We start from the raw sequence: 21426 nt of genomic DNA, 5'->3' as shown, positions 1-21426 counted from the left end.
ATGAAGCCTATGACTCATTCCGCTTGCCTGCTATAGCACCATAGCTCTTAGTGGGAACCAGTCTGGGTCCAGTTGCTAATTGAAGGTAAACCCTAATTAGTCTCCAGTCTCCCTGATCATTTTTTCACTGAACAACTTTCACCCTCAACATTGCGCTCTCTCTCTCTCTGTTTCTCTCTCTGTCTTTCTTTGTTCTTCTCTCTTCCTTACACAGTGTTTCAGTTCCTCTCGCCCGTCTGCCTGGTCAGAAATACATTACCGGAGCTGCCGAGCTTGGTGTTTGCTTTCCTCTGTGGGAAATATCAGGAACCGAGATTGAAAGAGGCCTACAGGATTAGTTCACCGTGCCACTCTCTACAGGGTCCACACTTAACTGTCGAGTTGGGTGAAGGTAGTGTGTTGTGTTTTGGGGAGTTTACGTAACTAGCTGTTTGAAAATGTGTTGCTTTCCTCAGCCATGAGCCTTTGAAATTAGATTTCGTAGCTTGGCTTTCTCTCTTGTGCTTCTATACTGAGGATAATCTCCCCAGCCCCCTAACACCAGGCTTTGTTCCCATAGGAACCTGATCCCCAGAAGTAGCCTCTACCTGATCTTGTGAAACTTTTTCACGGGTTCAGGGCTTCACACTTACTCAACTCAGGCGACATGCATTGGGGCCCTGACTTCCAGCCAACCACACTCACGTTGCTACTGCTGCTCAGTGCTCATGAGTAACATGTTCATCACATAGCTGGTTGGAGTGGTAGAAAATGTATGTACCTTATCTGTACACTCTTAGAAAAAAAATGTGCTAAGTAGAACCATATAGGGTTTTTCTGTTTTGATTGCTAGGTAGAACCCTCTATGTAGGGTTCTTTATTTAACCCTCTGTATATGGCTCTACCTAGAACCCTCTATGAAGGGTTCTACCAAGAACCATTTTATAATCTAAAGGTTCTTCCTTGAGCTCTCAATTAACGGTTCCACCAGCCTTAAAATGTAATTCTTTATGACAGTGCATTACATACTGTATATCATAAGGCCTTTCTTTGAGGGCCTAGTTATACCCCAACACAATGGTGTTATGAAACTCCTAGTTTACAGTTTACATCAGGCCTGCAAATCACATTATGCTGGCTTGCAAAGTGATGTGTAATTCTTATTGGAATCCAGCCAGAGTTAGGATATCCAGTAAATATAAATGTTTGTCATGTAATCATGCAACCTGCATTCAGAATCACTTGCTGGGTAGGGAAGATTGAATACTGAGAGTACAACTACTAACAGATTGGATTAGTTTAGAAAAATGTATGTTCTATACATTTGTGTAGCATAAAATGTATCAACCAATCAATGCACATGTAAAAACACAGCCATTAAAACAAACAATTCTGAAAATCACCTTGCAGTGGAGCATGCTGGGAAATATAATATATGATTCTATGTAGAACTCTTATTGCCTTCCAAATAATTACCAAATAACCCTTTCCTCTAAAAATGGTTCTAGGTAGAACTATTTGCCTTATAAGAACCCTTGTCTTCCAAAAAGGGATCTTCAGATCAAAACAGTTCTTGGTAGAACCCTATCCCTCCGTGAAGAACCCATTTGGCACCCTTTTTCTATGAGTGTAGCTAGATTTCCTAGAGGATTCAAAATGACAACCTCAACTTTTATCGCTATCAAAATTCATGGGACCTGGGATTCCAGTTCTTTCTTTCTTTCTTTTTGAGGGCAGGCTCATTGCAATATCTTTATTACTTTTACTGTAATTGAACCTGTTGAATGTTATCGTTAAACATATCTTCATGAGGGCCGTGAGCAATACCTAGTAATGCCTTACGTTGTTAGAAAGCTCAGGTAGTTTTTATGTATTCTTTCACTATGATTTGTATGCACTGTTTGCCCTACAATGTACTGCTTCAGTAAATAGCATAAAAAATAGTACATCAGCAAATTTCATATGCTATGAACAACCTTTCATGAAACATGTTTTAGATCATCTACATATACTCAAAATCAACTTTACAATTGACATGCTATAAGATTTCAACTGCCTTATCACTGTAATCATTTTTATACCTAGTGGTCAAGGAAAAATCTGACTAATTTCCCAAACAACATTACTCAAATTTCTCCATGTACGTAAGTATGATATGGCATATTATTTTGACATTTGATGTATCTTTTATTAATTCCCACTGTTTGTTTAACAGCTGGTATGTGTGATGAATAAATACAAAAGCATCACAGGTGTTTGACCTTTGAAATGACGCTGATCCGCATGACAAAGTCTGTAAATAATGGATTGTTCCCTGCGCTGAAAAAAGAGATGGACTGGATGGATTTCTAGCTGTTGTACAAGTCGCCCCAGTATGCAATTAAAGTGAGGTATGGAGCCCTTCTGCCTTCTTCAGGGGAGGCACTAGTTCATAAATGAATTGGAACGCCTACTGCGAGCCAGGTCTAAACGCCCAACATCAGTGCCCGACCTCACTAATGCTGTTGTGGCTGAATGTTGCAGCCATGCTCCAACATCTAGTGGAAAGCTTTCCCAGGAGAATGCTATTATGGTAGCGAAGGGGGGGACCAACTCCATATTAATGCCCATGATTTTGGAATGAGATGTTCTACGAGCACGTGTCCACATACTTTTGCAGTGTTTTTTAGGTAACTAGTGAGTGAAGCACTTGATCATTTAGCTTTTTGAAGGAGTTGATTATTTAGAAAAAGTTCATTATTTCATTTTTGAAGGAGATTATTATTTTGAAGGAGTTGATTACTTCCCAAGCAAAGTCAGCCTCTGAATGTCAAAGAATCGAAACAATGATGTCCTCTCATGCATTGGAGTCACATCTTTCTCTTTTATTTTAGAGCTTGTTTCTAGCATAAAGCATCACAAACCAAAGCACTGTTATAGATCACTTCAAATAATCAGATTTGTTATATTTTCTTAAAAATCTTCAACTAAAAAGGAGTAGGCCTGTGCTTTTTGCCATTTCCTTTTAGAAAAGGTAGAGACCTATGGCATACCCTCTCATACACCCTCAATTCAAGTCTTTGTTTTCACTTAAAAGCCCTTCACTGACATGGAGGTAGGCTATTTATAGAGTGCTCGGGGATTTGACTATGGATACAGTATAGCAGCCTATAGACGATTTTCATTTGTCAAACAGGTAGGCCTACCGGATATTTCTTAAATAGTAAGAAATAGGCTCCAAAACAAAGCCTTCTTGTTGTTTGGAAATACTAATCAAAATGCAGATGGTTTAAATTAATTATGCCTACTCCAATTTTCCTACTTTCAGCACCATGAGCTAGCTGGTCATTTCCGATTGATTGTGCTCCGATTGATTGTGGGTATAGGGGAGAGTCACTTGTTTTTTTTAAGCTTTCAGGGTGGGGTTGGGTAAAATATATTTTGGTGAATTGAGGGCCATCCATTTTCGTTTCAGAGAGATCTGATTTTCTCCATGTATCTCTTATTATGAATAATGTTCACTCCTTAGTCATGATCTGCATAACCAAGTGTGGTGAAGTAGAGCCTGCCTGAAGCGCACTCTTCAATGCACTAGCAAGAAAGAACAGTCTGTGTATAAACACTGTCTTTTTTTGCATAATGATGCTGGCAGGGCACTAGTAAGGGTAAATAGTCCGTGTGTTTCTGCATAAAGCTCATTAGACGGGTTAAATATAGTGGACTGACCCACAGTCTCAATGACACGGAGGCATGAGACTCTAGCAGTAAATTACATTTGCAGCCGGATTTTCTAGTGCTCCGTGTGTAATTCAAATCGGCAGTTTGTTCACCTCCCTGTGTGTTGTTGACGAAGTTGGAATGGAGGTGAGAAATAGTTGGGCCGGATCTTTGGCTCAGGGTCCAGCAGAACAGTGCAGTATGTATGCTTAGCTTTCCCTCCATGACTCCAAACTCTGGCTGTGTCCGACAAAGTTGTTGGACCTCAAATCCTTGCTTCCTCGATCCTTGTTTCCTTCATTCCTGTCAAAGCTTATTGAAGGAGAGTATCCAATGTCCCTCCCTCTAACAACCTCCTCCAATGAGCTTTGCATGGAATTTAGGAAACGAGGACAGCGGAATCGAGTATTTTACGGCTTGTAAAGTTTTTGACACAGCCCCACAGGCTCTACCCTAGCATCTTCCACTGTGTGTCATGTCTGACCAATTAAGCCAAGCCACTTACTATGCAGGTCAGGTTAGAGGTGAGCTAACCTGGAGGAAGCTTTGGGTCTGGAGTGGCAGTGAAAAGACTGCTTAGGTGTTCTTTAAAACCTCTTAAAGGTAACTAAATATAATTGAAAATGTAATCCCCTAAGGATTTGTCATGAGAGGGCCATAAACAATAACTCGTAATGCTGCATACTCCAAGAAAGGTTCAAATCTCACCTTTCTGGGAAAATAGTTATAAACTGCTGAGGTGTGGTCAATTTTGAGGACACAAGCTGAAGTGCACAGTACAAATATGATACAAACACGAGAATATGAAATATTTTAAATGATTTATTTCCTATTCAACAAACTGTATAAATAAATTACTTAATTTTTTTTCTAAATGTAGTATAATCAATTTATAAAATAACTACCTATAAGATTTCACTTTCCTTATAACTGTGAAATATATATTTGTATGTGTAGTGATAGAGAAAATGTGCATATTTTCTGAAGCTCTCTTGATCAAAACGTCTGGCCCCATCACTGTGAACGTCTCACAGAGCTCTAGCTTGGCTTGAACTCATTAGGAACTCGCTTTTCATCTCAAATCACAGTCTATTAATTATTTTAAATAACTGGCTATAAATCGATCTCAGAATGTACTACAGTAGCGAACCCACTCTCTCCTGCTGCATTACGTCATAAGGATTCTGGGCATATGTGTTGTTAGTGGCTGTGACAGTGTGTTCACCCAGGAGTTGATGGACAGTTAGAAGAGCGAATGAAACATCCCAACTTCAAGTGGTGTCAGATTTCACATTCTGCCTCACACAGGTAGAAGAGACATACTCCTGTGTCTGTGAGAATCAGGGCTACTGCTCAGTGCAAGCCATTTCGATCTATAGTGTCCACACATCGATTTATGAATGAAAATGATGTCCAGAACCTGTACCAGAACCACACAGGTCACAAAAACAGGGGATATTACATCTAAGAGTTAGGACAACCTCTGTGCTCTCAAACGGGTTTAGAACTATAGGATATGAGGAGTGAGGTGCTGGTGTTTGTCAACTTTCAAAACACAAAAGGGGAAAACTGTAAGCATAATGCAGCATTTCCCAAACTCGGTCCTTTGGACCCCAAGGGGTGCACCTTTTGGTTTTTGCCCTAATCAAATCAAATCAAATTTTATTTGTCACATACACATGGTTAGCAGATGTTAATGCGAGTGTAGCGAAATGCTTGTGCTTCTAGTTCCGACAATGCAGTAATAACCAACAAGTAATCTAACTAACAATTCCAAAACTACTGTCTTGTACACAGTGTAAGGGGATAAAGAATATGTACATAAGGATATATGAATGAGTGATGGTACAGAGCAGCATAGGCAAGATACAGTAGATGGTATCGAGTACAGTATAGAAGACTACACAGCTGATTCAAATGATCAAAGCTTGATGATTAGTTGATTATTAGAATCAGCTGTGTAGTGCTAGGGCAAAAAAACAAAACGTGCACTCCTTCGTGTCCCGAGGACCGAGTTTGGGAAACCCTGGCCTACTGTGGCATTTAATATCAACAACTTTGGCTTTAAGGCTGAAATGGTGATTAGGGGAAAGAGCTCCACTGTTCACCCCAGCAAACGTTTTGTTTTTGTTTTGTTTATGAAACAGAGGAGAGGAGCATCCAGCATCGTGGGACAAAAAAATTGCAGTATATAATCTGCTGTTCTATTGCACATGCAATGATTTCCAAGGGGGAAAAAACATAATTCATTGTTACTTATTTAACGTGGCAAGTCAGTTAAGAACAAATTCTTATTTTCAATGACGACCTAGGAACAGTGGGTTAACTGCCTTTTTACCTTGTCAGCTCGGGATTTGATCTTGCAACCTTTCGGTTACTAGTCCAACGCTCTAACCACTAGGCTGCTGGAGGCAGCTTTAGGTCTGGGGTGGCAGTAATCATTTCTTTGTTGTTGTAATATTGTATACGGATGTGGCAGGTTCACCAGCTTTAAGCAAACTATTGTGCATCAAAACATACATTCAGCCCTACTTGCACTGTCTTGCATCATGGCCTATACTATGTATGGAGACATTGGCACAGAAAATCTCAATTCCTTTGCAGCTGAAACTGACAATTTAACCAGATGCCCCAAGCGACCATCAATTAAAATACACATGAAGGTGTCAGGCCACAGGAATCTGCAGAAAACCAATGTATGTACAGTTGAAGTCGGAAGTTTACATACACCTTAGCCAAATACATTTAAACTCAGTTTTTCACAATTCCTGACATTTAATCCTAGTAAAAAATTCCCTGTCTTAGGTCAGTTAGGATCACCACTTTATTTTAAGAATGTGAAATGTCAGAATAATAGCAGAGAGAATGATTTATTTCAGCTTTAATTTCTTTCATCACATTCCCAGTTGTTTACATACTCAATTAGTATTTGGTAGCATTGCCTTTAAATTGTATAACTTGGGACAAATGTGTCAGGAAGCCTTCCACCAGCTTCATACAATAAGTTGGGTGAATTGTGGCCCATTCCTCCTGACAGAGCTAGTGTAACTGAGTCAGGTCTGTTGGCTTCCTTGCTCGCACACACTTTTTCAGTTCTGCCCACAAATGTTCTATGGGATTGAGGTCATTTTGCCACAACTTTGGAAGTATGCTTGGGGTCATTGTCCATTTGGAAGACCCATTTGCAACCAAGCTTTAACTTCCTGACTGATGACTCAGCTTCAATATATCCACATAATTTTCCTCCCACATGATGCCATCTATTTTGTGAAGTGCACCAGCCCCTCCTGCAGCAAAGCACCTCCACAACATGATGCTGCCACCCCCGTGCTTCACGGTTGGGATGGCGTTCTTCGGCTTGCAAGCATCCCCCTTTTTCCTCCAAACATAACGATGGTCGTTATGGCCAAACAGTTCTATTTTTGTTTCATCAAACCAGAGGACATTTCTCCAAAAAGTACGATCTTTGTCCCCATGTGCAGTTGCAAAATGTATTGTCTTTTTTATGGCTGTTTTGGAGCAGTGGCTTCTTCCTTGCCGAGCGGCCTTTCAGGTTATGTCGATATAGGACTCGATTTACTGTGGATATACAGTGGGGAGAACAAGTATTTGATAACCTGCAAAATCGGCAGTGTTTCCTACTTACAAAGCATGTAGTTGTCTGTAATTTTTATCATAGGTACACTTCAACTGTGAGAGGCGGAATCTAAAACAGAAATCCAGAAATTCACATTGTATGATTTTTAAGTAATTAATTTGCATTTCATTGCATGACATAAGTATTTGATAACCTACCAACCCGTATGAATTCCGGCTCTCACAGACCTGTTCGTTTTTATTTAAGAAGCCCTCCTGTTCTCCACTCATTACCTCTATTAACTGCACCTGTTTGAACTCGTTACCTGTATAAAAGACACCTGTCCACACACTCAATCAAACAGACTCCAACCTCTCCACAATGGCCAAGACCAGAGAGCTGTTTAAGGACATCAGGGATAAAATTGTAGACCTGCACAAGGCTGGGATGGGCTACAGGACAATAGGAAAGCAGCTTGGTGAGAAGGCAACAACTGTTGGTGCAATTATTAGAAAATGGAAGAAGTTCAAGATGATGGTCAATCACCCTCGGCCTGGGGCTCCATGCAAGATCTCACCTTGTGGGGCATCAATGATCTTGAGGAAAGTGAGGGATCAGCCCAGAACCACACGGCAGGACCTGGTCAATGACCTGAAGAGAGCTGGGACCACAGTCTCAAAGAAATCCATTAGTAACACACTACGCCATCATGGGTTAAAATCCTGCAGTGCACGCAAGGTCCCCCTGCTCAAGCCAGCGCATGTCCAGGCCCGTCTGAAGTTTGCCAATGACCATCTGGATGATCCAGAGGAGGAATGGGAGAAGGTCATGTGGTCTGATGAGACAAAAATAGAGCTTTTTGGTCTAAACTCCACTCGCCGTGTTTGGAGGAAGAAGAAGGATGAGTACAACCCCAAGAACACCATCCCAACCGTGAAGCATGGAGGTGGAAACATCATTCTTTGAGCTCTGAAACCTGAAGGATCTGGAGAAGGTCCGAATGGAGGAGTGGGCCAAAATCCCTGCTGCAGTGTGTGCAAACCTGGTCAAGAACTACAGGAAACGTATGATCTCTGTAATTGCAAACAAAGGTTTCTGTACCAAATATTAAGTTCTGCTTTTCTGATGTATCAAATACTTATGTCATGCAATAAAACACAAATTAATTACTTAAAAATCATACAATGTGATTTTCTGGATTTTTGTTTTAGATTCCGTCTCTCACAGTTGAAGTGTACCTATGATAAAAATGACAGACCTCTACATGCTTTGTAAGTAGGAAAACCTGCAAAATTGGCAGTGTATCAAATACTTGTTCTCCCCATTGTAGATACTTGTATACCTGTTTCCTCCAGCATCTTCACAAAGTCCTTTACTGTTGTTCTGGGATTGATTTGCACTTTTCGCACCAAAGTACGTTCATCTCTAGGAGACAGAATGTGTCTCCTTCCTTAGCGGTATGACGGCTGCATGGTCCCGTGGTGTTTATACTTGCGTACTATTGTTTGTACAGATGAACGTGGTACCTTCAGGCGTTTGGAAATTGCTCCCAAGGATGAACCAGACTTGTGGAGGTCTACAATTTTTTTTCTGAGGTCTTGGCTGATTTGTATTGATTTTCCCATGATATCAAGCCAAGAGGCACTGAGTTTGAAGGTAGGCCTTTAAATACATCCACAGGTACACCTCCAATTGACTCAAATGATGTCAATTAGCCTATCAGAAGCTTCTAAAGCTATGACATCATTTTATGGAAGTTTCCAAGCTGTTTAAAGGCCCAGTCAACTTAGTGTATGTAAACTTCTGACCCAGTGGAATTGTGATACAGTGAATTATAAGTGAAATAATCTGTCTTAACAAGACATTTGTGGAGTGGTTGAAAAACAAGTTTTAATGACTCCAACCTAAGTCTATGTAAACTTCCAACTTCAACTGTACACTCTGTACTAAGACTGCCTAGCAGGGCTGTTTTTTCCATGTACTGTAACGGTTTTCGGAGGATACTACAGTATAACGGCTTCATTCAAAATGCTGATTGCTGTCATAAATAACATTGGCAGCCTGCCTTGTGATCCAGTGCTGTACCTTGGTTAACAAGCAGCTACTGTAAAGGATTTCCATAGGTCAAAATGAAACAAATTAGGGACTGTCAAATAGGTTTGAGTATAATTAGTATAATTGTGTTGGTATTTCTTTACAAGATATGCAGTTTAAATAGACTTATGTTCAACCCCTGCTAAGCAGTATCTTCACTCAAAAAAGGCTAATGGGTAGTATATGTCACAGCCTCAGTGGTGGAAAAAGTACCCAATTGTCATACCTTAATAGAAAATGACTTAAGTGAATGTCACCCAGTAAAATAAAAGTCTAAAAGTATTTGGTTTTAAATATACCTAAGTATCAAAAGTAAAAACAAACATATACTTCAGTTTCAAAGTAAAAGTATAAATCATTTCAAATGTGTTATATTAGGCAAACCAGACAGCACAATTTTCTTATTTTAATTTACGCAAAGTCAGGGGGCACACTCCAATGTTCAGACATAAGTTACAAATGGAGCATTTGTGTTTAGTGAGTCCACCAGATCAGAGGCAGAAGGGATGACCAGGGATGTTCTCTTGATGAGTGCTTGAATTAGACCATTTTCTTATCCTGTTAAGCATTCCAAATGCAGTGAGTACTTCCGAGTGAAGTAAAAAGTACATTATTTTCTTCGGGAATGTAGTGGAGTAAAAGTTGTCAAAAATATAAATAGTAAGGTACAGATGCCCCCAAAAATGACTTAAGTAGTCATTGAAAGTATTTTTTCTTAAGTACTTTACAGCACTGCACATCCCACAGGATTGACTAATTGGCGCTGTTAATTCAGCAAGCACTGTCATTGGACAATTGACTTGATTATGTGAATTTGATGTCTATATTTAATCCCTCTGTATTTTTTGGGGTTCTAGGTGGTCGTCCACAGGAAGTGATGCAGTCCAGGGGCATGGCGGAGTCCTGTTGCAGAGTAGCACATGGCTACTAAAAGTTGTGAGACGGACTGTTTAAGAAAAATGACGCCTGCCTCCTGGGCTGCACCACTTCCTGTGCCACTTTGTTTGGGTTGCTTGATATTGTTATTTGTTTGTTTTTATATTTCTTACTTGCATTGGCTAAATAATTTTAATTTAACTTATAGTGTGTAACCGACTAAGCCGTGCCCTACAAAATTTGTTTGAAACAGTTTTTTGGTCTCTACTTAATAACTCTGCCTGCTCAACCCAGATCTTAAATAATCTGTCACTTTTCCACCCTGTGACATATCCATTTACAACACAAGGATAATATTACATTTGTGGAAAATTATTTGGGAGTTTAGCTTCGCCGCAATTGATGTATCCATGACTGTGGTTTTCATAATTGTGTAATTGTCACGTTGTTTGTAATAATGATGGTCGGACCAAGGCGCAGCGTACGTAGAGTTCCACATACTTTTAATGAATGACGAGAAACTTGAGCAAAATACAAAAACAATAAAGAACAAACGAACCGCGACGACAAATGCTGTGCTAACAGGCAACTAAACATAAACAATATCCCATATTTTTTGTATTTTTACCTTTATTTAACTAGGCAAGTCAGTTAAGAACAAATTCTTATTTTCAATGACGGCCTAGGAACAGTGGGTTAACTGCCTGTTCAGGGGCAAAACGACAGATTTGTACCTTGTCAGCTCGGGGATTCGGTTACTAGTCCAACGCTCTAACCGCTAGGCTACCCTGCCGCCCCATAACCCATAGGTGGGAAAAATGCTACTTAAGTATGATCCCCAATTAGAGACAACGATAACCAGCTGCCTCTAATAGGGAATCGTACAAATCACCAACATAGAAAATCAAACCTAGAACCCCACATAGAAAATATAGACTAGAACAAAAAACCCTAGTCATGCCCTGCTCTACCATAGAAAATACAGGTTTTCTATGGTCAGGACTTGACAGTAATTAATGTCAATGAAAAAAGCCTGACTCAACAAACTGTCCTTCCTTGTCTTTGAGTAATGGTATAAAATGGGGGTCATAGGCAGAGCAGCGGAGTGGCAGAGCAGGGCTCTTCAAGTGGGCTTGGCCCTCTTGGCCTCCAACCCCTCCAATTGCCTTGCTGTGAATGATTCTCTTACCTCACAGGGAGCTTTTCAGTCGTGCCAAAAACATGCCCAAAAAGATTTCACTTTGGAACGCAGGGGTGTATTTACTCACCTCTAAGACATATTTGATTCTCCTGTTGCCTAGGTTATGCGACGCACACAATGAGTAGCCTCTGAGTCGCCTGTAATTACAGATCTGAGAACAGCTTCGCTCCCTCCAAGGCTTTAATCTGCTAAAATGAGTACACTTAGCGAGGGGATCACGCCAGCCCTCTGGCATATTCTTCTTCACACATGTGGACATGGACATTTTTTAAATATACTCCATGCTTGAATGCTGTCCTGTATTTAATCATCATTACAAGTCTTGAACTCCTGAACTGATTGATGAACACAAATGACCTAATCTCTCTGATTATAATTGCTAGAGTGTAATTATTTGGTTCTCATGAGTTGAGAGAATCGATGAGGGACAATAATGAGGAGTTAGTTACACTGATTACATAAAAGCCAACAAAAAACATACTGGGTCAATATCTATGTATTTATTATGAGGCCATATCATTGGATTTACTAAAAGGGGGATTTAGCATGTTATGACACAGAAATCTGTCTGTCAACGTATGCACACTAGCTACCTCCCTATGGGTTTGAGTCCATTGCCAAGGGGAGGTTGCAGCTGTGGAAGTGGGAGTTGCCAGCAGCATGCCTGGCCTGACACTCGTAAATTAAAAACAGCTTAAGCAGCGTTATTCTGCGAGTACCTTAAAAGGACAAGAATTTGTGCTAATGTGTTAGTTTGTTTACTCAACAAACTCTGCTCAAAGTGAGCTGAATTTGAAAACGCTTGTTGAATAAAATGTTTAATTAATTTTTGCCTTTGGAAGGCAACTCTAAAGAAGTTCACTTTTTTAACAAATCTGTATTTTGGATGTGTCCAGACACTTTTTTTGTGATTTCATTTGGTTTTGAGGAACTCAACCCACCAGAGAGACTTCCTCATGCTCGTTCTACAGTTGCAGGGGCACAGAAACAACATGAACAAAGGTTCCAAAAATACTCAAATAGTCCTTTTAGAAACAACAACACTCTCAGTATAGTGCCGCAGGTCTATAGATGTTGTGCTCTCAGTATAGTGCCGCAGGTCTATAGATGTTGTGCTCTCAGTATAGTGACGCAGGTCTATAGATGTTGTGCTCTCAGTATAGTGACGCAGGTCTATAGATGTTGTGCTCTCAGTATAGTGACGCAGGTCTATAGATGTTGTGCTCTCAGTATAGTGCCGCAGGTCTATAGATGTTGTGCTCTCAGTATAGTGACGCAGGTCTATAGATGTTGTGCTCTCAGTATAGTGACGCAGGTCTATAGATGTTGTGCTCTCAGTATAGTGACGCAGGTCTATAGATGTTGTGCTCTCAGTATAGTGCCGCAGGTCTATAGATGTTGTGCTCTCAGTATAGTGACGCAGGTCTATAGATGTTGTGCTCTCAGTATAGTGACGCAGGTCTATAGATGTTGTGCTCTCAGTATAGTGACGCAGGTCTATAGATGTTGTGCTCTCAGTATAGTGACGCAGGTCTATAGATGTTGTGCTCTCAGTATAGTGACGCAGGTCTATAGATGTTGTGCTCTCAGTATAGTGACGCAGGTCTATAGATGTTGTGCTCTCAGTATAGTGACGCAGGTCTTTAGATGTTGTATGAAATTGTGTCATTCCAAACATTATATTCCACAGAGACTTCTCTGTGTAGCTTGCGCACGGACACGCGGAAAAGTGTCACTTGAGTCGAACAATAAGGAATATTTTTCCTACAACGGCCGAAGAACATGCATTTCCCAAAACACCACGCAGCGAGAGCGGTTGCTAATTGTGTCGTTGGAGCTTGTTTCGATACTGATAGGATCGAAAGAAAGGGGGCGCTGCTCCCGAATTAGCTTTCTCCATTCAAATCTTACCTTAACATTATAATTATTTCATAATACTGACGACAGATCAGCTCCTACGGAGATACTACCACCTATATTGGCCTATTGAGGCCGCTTATTCTAATGACCCAATAAAAAAATCTGTCATTGTGCACGTTAGGCTACACATCATGAAATATATTGAGACAAATTACAGACAGTAGCGTACAAGTAGCAAAATATAATTAAATTGATGTAACATGAAAGGTATTTCAATCTGATTAAACAGGCCTATAGCCTACTCTTTATGTTTTAGTGCAGTCATCTCAGTTTTCATTTGAAGCATATTTTTATATGTTGCTTGTTTGTATTGCAAATTCTTTTCAGATGGGGAATACCCCTGGTCTCGATGGCATTCCAATATATATATATATATATATATATATATATATATATATATATCAATATTTTTATGAACTACTGAAAGATCCATTACCATCATGTTTTACTTACTCATATATAAATGGCAAACTGTCGGACACACAAAAAGAGGATCTGTCTCCTACTGAAGCAGGAGCCAGAGGGCAATACAAAGACCCAGTCTTTTAAAAAAAACTGAGGATCCTCACCCTTTAATGATGTGATGCAAAAATATTGGCAAAATGTATTGCCCATAGAATAGAAAAGGTCCTACCGGAAATGATTCTTCACGATAAGACGGGATTCTTAAAAGATATGTTGGTGACAACATTAGACAACTACTTGAAATAATGGAAAACTATGAGAATGCAGGGAAACCAGGTATAATATTTATAGTGTATTTTGAGAATGTAATACAGTACGTATAGAATCTGTTTACACCGTACCAGTAAAATACAACAACAACCTCGCAAAAATTCTGACAGTCATTGCCATTGCCAAGTTATCAATGTTTCAAGATATAGATGGACAGCAATTTTACATTGATTGATACTAATTAGACTTCTTTCTCCAAAATTATTGTTGTCATCCTCTGCATTACATATCAGACAGAGTTGTCAAAAAATCCTTCAAGTTCATGGGCAATAATAGTAGACTGCAAACAATGTCCATGACCACACAAAAGGATTGTGCAGTGACAGTTGAAAGAGAGAAGGGTGTTGAAGGGGGAATACGATAGTGAAGGCGTGGAGCGAGAAGAAGAAAGCGGGAGAAGAGAAGCGTGGAGGAGAAGAGAAGGAGTGTCTGGGTCCCTCCCATCAGGAATCATGTCTCCATGTCTCCATGTCTAGTCTCCTGGCTCTCCAAATGTAACCTTTATTTTAACAGAGAGTCATGCTAAGACCAAAGTCTCGTTCACAGATGAGCCCTTTATACTACACGTCAATACACACCAGCACACACACATACACTACAGACATCAATATACACATCAATGTACCAATCAATACACAAAAGCAAAACACAATCATAGAAAATAAACACATTCTTCAGTCAAAAGGTCCTCAAATCAGCCTTTTACATTACTCTGGATTCATCCAATTTTAGAGCCTTGGAGGATATTCCACACGGAAGGTGCAAAGAAACTAAAAGCAGGTTTACCTAACTCAGTGGAGATCGAAGGGCTCTTCAGAGTTAACCTCCCTGAGACTAGGTCTGGTAGCTTGTGTGTCTGTAAGTTAATGATTAAGTAAGGTATAGTGGACATTTATACAAATGAGAGAGAGGCGCAAGGCTGCAATCTCTCTCTGCTGGAGAAATCCCTGGACTATGGTTATCAGCCATTTACATGTCACAGTGAAACTAGGTCACCGTCCTCTCCTCTCCACAAAGCAACCAGAGTGATCCAGTATTATCGATGTTAGCTAGCTTTTCATGTTTTGTGTTTGCTTTTCATGTATTGTGTAAACGATGTGTATATAAATATACTGTATATATAGTGTAATTGATGTATGTAGATATACTGTATATATTGTTTAATCAATGTGTATGTACATATACTGTATATGTAGTGTAATTGATGTGTATATAGATGTACTGTATATGTGGTGTAATCAATGTGTATATAGATATAGTGTAATTGTTGTTTATTGATGTGATCATGCAGGCCTCATCTGTTAAAGAAACAGTGGTCTCAGTCTCAGCATGACTCCCAGCTTAAATAAAGGTTAAATAAAATGAAAAATGTAATGTTAAAGTTTTTATTTCAAGAAGCCCCGTCAATCAAAGACAGAAGGTGGAAGTTACAGGCTTGTGAGTGGAGCTGTACATCTGGCATCATACACACCTCCAGCTAATTTTCTTCCTCTTGCTTGTTTGAAATGACTGTTTTCATCATTCGCTTTTTGGCAATGGTGAAACAGTGTGACATAAGCTGTTTAATAATAAGCTGTTTAATAATATATTTTTCTCAGTGAGTTACACTAATGGCTCCATGGCCATACTGTACATTATTACATTATTAAACACAGTTTAATGTCAGTCACTTGGTTTGTAAAGGTGCAAAGACTCTCAGATCTTTCAAGTGATCAATGAAGGGTTAATTAATAGCACATGCACAAACATACACATGCACCAGCACCAGCGCTCTCACGCACACAAAAGCATGCACACATATACTGTATATATATGTATATACACACACACACATACAAACAAGAGTTTCGGTTCAGCAAGGCAGCTGAAACTTGCAATATCAGCAACCACAAACCTCTGTGGCCTATAAACGTCCTTTAAAAAAACAACTTCAGTCCTCATGTAGGATAGACTTGCTGTACCAAACAGTTATACTTATACACACTACTAACAATGTTTGACATCAATGTCTATTGCAGGCTTATACTATTCACAGTGAACTCTCCTATATTGCAGCACTGTGGGAAACAAAAGTATCTACCCACTGGGCACAGATGTCATTTCAATGTCAATGTGGTCAACTAACATGTATTCAGTGTGAAATCAATCAAAAAAATGTCACCATGTCATTGAATTTAGGTGAAAAGTTGAGTCAAAAAAAGACAAAAGTTCTTTAAGTTGATGACTTTTTTCAAATCCAATCAGTTTTCCACGTGGATTCAACTTCATCACATTTTGTTTTATGACATGGAAACATGATGGTTACAGAATTCATTGGACAACACCTAGTAAGCAATACTTTACACAATAAAAAGTAAAAAATCTCAAATGCATTTGGCTCTCCTATTCTTTTCCCAGTCATATTCAAGGTTAGAACTACCTTTCTATGGGTTCTGATGCTTCTAGCCTTGATATGCATTTTGGATAACATATCTACAGTATTTCACTTTTTAAAGTGTGTAGTATTTCTTACTAGGCAAAATAACTCTTAAGCAGTTCAAAAGAGGACATTGTATTATCATATCTTTGTACTCCCTGATTAAGCCCATGCAGCCAGAACACGTTGGAGTTTTTAAACTTTGTTTCCATTGAAAATGAAAATACTTATTGTTTTTATGGCTAGGTGGACGTGAGAGTGATCCCTAATACTACACTGCTGGTGCTAAATACTCTGTGTGCTAAACAGAATGAGATTTTATTTCAGTATGGCAGAGTCAGATTTACATTGTTAGGATATATATGTTTATCTAACTAACATTAGGGGTGGCCTGTGTTCAACGGCTTCACAGTCCATAGACTTTCAGTCAAGACACATGCCATGTTATATTCAGCAAAGCCATAGTTAATAATTTGTGTGTCTTTATTTAAATTGCACTTCTTGCTATGCCACACCTCTCTTCCAATAAATAACGACAGTGATTTTTCCCAGCTTATTTCATATACTGTATGTCTGTCTCATGCAAAATATATGGTTAGTTATTTTCTGTATAGTTTGCCATTATTTATCTACATCACTATGTCTATGTCGTTGGCGTCTGTGTACCAGCATTGTGCCTGCAAATGGCTATACCTCATGGGAGAACTTTCAAAGTGCTGAACTGTAAAGCGTGTAGAGCATGAATGAGTTATGGACTAAACTAGTAAAGAAGCGTACTGTATTCAACATTAAAACAGTTGCTGGTCTGATCAATCTCTGAAGTGTTCTCTCGCACAAAAGCAAATTCTGTTAACTACACCATATGCATGCAAGCCTTTACTTATAGTCTGCATGGATTAATTTGCAGAGCATTTTCCAAATTGCGGTATTGGAATTAGCACCAGTAAATTACACAGTTGAGAGAGAAAGGTGGCTTTTACCCGCGTTTTGGAATGCAATACAATGGCGACACAAATCAAACTTTTATAAACCTTCCAAAGTTGTCTGCCAACACTTTACTTATTAAAGCGAATCGATAGTGCATATCTATTACATTTTTGCCTGTCAGGCATGGAGACCAGCTTTGCTGGGGAGCTCCACAGACTAGAGAAGATTAATTGAGACTAGCACAGAGCTCCAGGCAGTCTGTCTCCAGTCATAGAGCCACACACAATTTATAGCCTTGTGTCTATTGTGAGCCTCTTTACAGGCAAATAATTATACAGTTCTTGTGGGGAAGACTAATGTGAAATCTGTCTGTGTGCTGAGAAGTGTTGCAACATGCACAGCCTTGCACAGGCTTATGGCGTTAAATCTGAAATGTTCATTTTAGTCTGTACACCACAGTTTAAAAAAAAATGCAGCTCATAGAGATACTGTGAATCTGTGTTTCCTGTGGGACTATGTATACTGAACAAAAATATAAATGCAACAGGAAACAATTTCAACGATTTCACTGAGTTACAGTTACAGTTACAGTTACAGGAAATTAGTCAATTGAAATAAATAAATTAGGCCCATAATCTATCGAGTTCACATGACTGGGCAGGGGCGCAAACATGGGTGGGCCAGAGATGGCATATGCCCACCCACTTGGGAGCCAGGCCCAGCTAACATCAGCTGTCTGGATTTCTGGTCTCAGACGATCACGCAGGTGAAGAAGCTTGGTGTGGAGGGCCTGGAATAGTGTGGGTACATGTGGTCTGGGGTTGTCAGGCTGGTTGGACTTACTGCCAAATTTTCTAAAATGACGTTATGGTAGAGAAATTAACAGCAGCTCTGGTGGACATTCCTGCAGTCAGCATGTCAATTGCACGCTCCCTCAAAACTTGAGACGTCTGTGACAAAACTGCATATTTTAGAGTGGCCTTTTATTGTCCCCAGCACACGGTGCACCTATGTATGATCATGCCTGTCAACGAGAAAGGCCACACCTGATCAGGCCACACCTGTCAACAAGAAAGGCTCACTAACAGGGATGTAAACAAATTTGTGTACAACATTTGAGGGAAATACGTTTGTTGTTTGTATGGAACATTTCTGGGATCTTTTATTTAATCTCATGAAACATGGGACCAACACTTTACATGTTGCTTTTATATGTTTGTTCAGTATGTGTCAATGTATGGTCTATAACAAGCATTTGATTGTTGCTTTTTGGAACAGGTCTTACTTTAAAGAGATGTTGGTATGTTATATATATTAAGCTGCTTTTCCACCTGTGTAACTTAATACAGTAGGTCATTTCCATGTAAAAGGACCCATGAGCACCAACATGTGAAGTTCATAGGAGCATGTCAAATTTGGTGTCAAATGAAAGCTAAGAGTCTATATTTTTTAGAATTTAAGTGTAAGGATTTGGGTGTAGCTGGTGCAGAGGAGTCAGGCGCAGGACAGCAGAGATGAGTAACACAAGGAACTTTACTCAAAATATCAAAATACATGAAGTAACACCAGGCCCACAAACAACGGACCGAACTTGCAATAAACAAACACGCACAAAAACCATGGGGAAAACAGAGGGTTAAATAATGAACATGTAATTGGGGAATTGAAAACAAAGTCAAAACAAATGGAAAATGAAAAGTGGATCGGCGATGGCTAGAAGGCCGGTGACGTCGACAGCCGAACGCCGCCCGAACAAGGAGAGGGACCGACTTCGGCGGAAGTCATGACATTAAGGCATATATACTTTTTAAAACCATTTTCCATCCTACAAATTATGAATAAGCAAAGGCTTTGATTTGTGGTCAAACGGATGGAAAAGGGGTCTTAAAAAATATCTACCAGAAAAAGTCTTAAAAGGAATTAGAAATACATAATTTTAGAAATATATAATAATAATGCTGAAGTAAAGACCCCTGCAACTAATATCAACACATATGTAGTTTTGGAGAAATGTTTCTGTAAGTTTTTTGGAGAAATGGAGAAAAGGTTTTTGGAGAAATGAGTTCTGTAAGTTTAAGAAACATTGCCCTGTGCCTTAAAATTCAGTTACCAAAAACCCACATATCTTTAAGATATTTTCGAATAAAGTATTTTCTATTGCGAAATCGGTAATGGAATTTCTGAAAATCGGTAATGGAATTTCTACAATTGAATTCGCTATAATGGGAAATTATAGTAGTCATAAAACACAGTTGGGTTCACAAGTTTGGACAGAACAGTAGAGTACAATAAGGTAAATTAGAGTATAGTATAGTACAGTACAGTACAGCACAGTACAGTATAATAGAGTACAGTAAATAAAAGTATAGTATAGTTCAGTACAATGCAGTACTGTACAGTAGAGTAGAGTAGATTTCAGTACAGTAAAGAAAAGTCTAGTATAGTTCAGTACAGTACTGTACTGTACTGTACAGTAGAGTAGAGTTCAGTACGTACACAGTAGAGCACGCTACAGTTGAGTACACTATAATCTACTGCATTATACTGTACTGTACTGAACTCTACTGTGCTGAACTTTACTGTACTGTGCAGTAATGTACTCTACTGAGTCCTACTGTGCTGTACTTTGATGTCCAAACTTGTGAAATGTAGACGTTGATTGGTTCAGATTTGGTCCCGTCCAGATCAACCAGGAAGATTTTTCCTGAAATTCTGTTACCAAACTTTGCATCTGCACAGTTCTTCTAGTAAATGTGTTTTTCAAATGTTCTGTGTAAATTGTTAAACATTTTCCTTGTGGATAGAGCTGTACTACACTGTTGGTTAAGGGCTTGTAAGTAAGCATTTCACGGTAAGGTTGTTGTATTCGGTGCATGTGACAAATAAAGTTTCATTCGATTTTTAGATTTTGTGTGGTTTGTTAAACTTTGAAATCAATGGTTTTTGTTTGGCATACATTTTAAGCTAAACATTATGTTGCCGTGGAATTGTCCAGTCACGAACATTGTTGTTACGTTACTTTAGAAATGGCTTTTTAATGCCCTTGGTTATTACACAAAAACAGTCTCTATTTCTCAATACAAAAACAGCACAACTCACATGTAAATACAATGTTGTTACTAGTTTTATTACAGTGTTAGTACATACTGTACTCTACTATGCTGTACTGTAATTGTTTGTAGGTTAATGTTAAACTTTTTATGTCTACTCTATATATTTTACACATTAACTAAATGCACAGCTCAGAAATGACATTGGCTATGGCAAACCAGTACAATACCAATAGACGCCTGATTGTATTTTTACTGTCACAATGCTCTGAACTGTATAATCCATGACCATGACATTTTATGGCGATAAACTTGGTGACACTGTCGCTTCTTCCACAGTTCACATGGCCCCCTCACATGAACAACGGCCAGGCAGTCAGTCATAGAGGCTTTGCCTAAATGTAAATGTCAGTTATAGTCAGGAGAGGTGCTGGAGATAATGCAGCAGAAAGATGAACCGGTTTATATGTTGAAGGAGGGAAGGAGAAGGAGGTTTCTGTTGTTGACGGAAACCATGCTTAAGGAAAACGCTTCTCTTTCTCTCCTTTTGGGGTTTTTGTTTAAATAGGCGTTGGTGGGTGACGCATTTCACAAGTTCCTCTCATGTCACTGGGCATTGTGGGATTGGCCGTGTGAGAATTCTCAGCTTGCTCACAAAAGTCAAATAATCGGTGAATAGAGAGGGGGGAGAAAATGAAAAGCTGGGGAGCTCCCTAAGAGCTTATTCTATACACTGAGGTTAGTCATTATGAATACACTGGACTGTTGAATGATTTATGGGGTCCACTCCACCGGCAGAGTGAATTCTTAAAAGGTAGTTTAAACATTTACGGGCAGCACCAGAAAAAGGAGCCTTCTGTTAAGTACCTGAAAGTTTAATTCACTCTCCAAGATATAAGCCCCCATGTGCGAAGCCCTGGCCCTGGTTTTCAACAGACCTATAGGACCTATTCTC

General features: G+C 39.4%; 1 long non-coding RNA gene across 1 annotated transcript; it reads left to right on the top strand.

Annotated features, from left to right (window-relative positions):
• Positions 1–215: 215 nt before the first annotated feature.
• On the top strand, positions 216–2228 carry LOC149983208 (uncharacterized). Its single transcript, XR_016496426.1, has 2 exons — positions 216–391; positions 560–2228. It is a non-coding gene; the product is annotated as an uncharacterized LOC149983208 (long non-coding RNA).
• The last annotated feature ends 19198 nt before the right edge of the window (positions 2229–21426 follow it).

This window comes from Oncorhynchus mykiss, chromosome 5 (assembly GCF_057628025.1).
Source record: "Oncorhynchus mykiss isolate SJ-2025 chromosome 5, ASM5762802v1, whole genome shotgun sequence".
NCBI lineage: Eukaryota > Metazoa > Chordata > Actinopteri > Salmoniformes > Salmonidae > Oncorhynchus > Oncorhynchus mykiss.
Note: the sequence above shows the minus strand (reverse complement) of the source record. Positions and strands in the feature narration are given on the sequence as shown.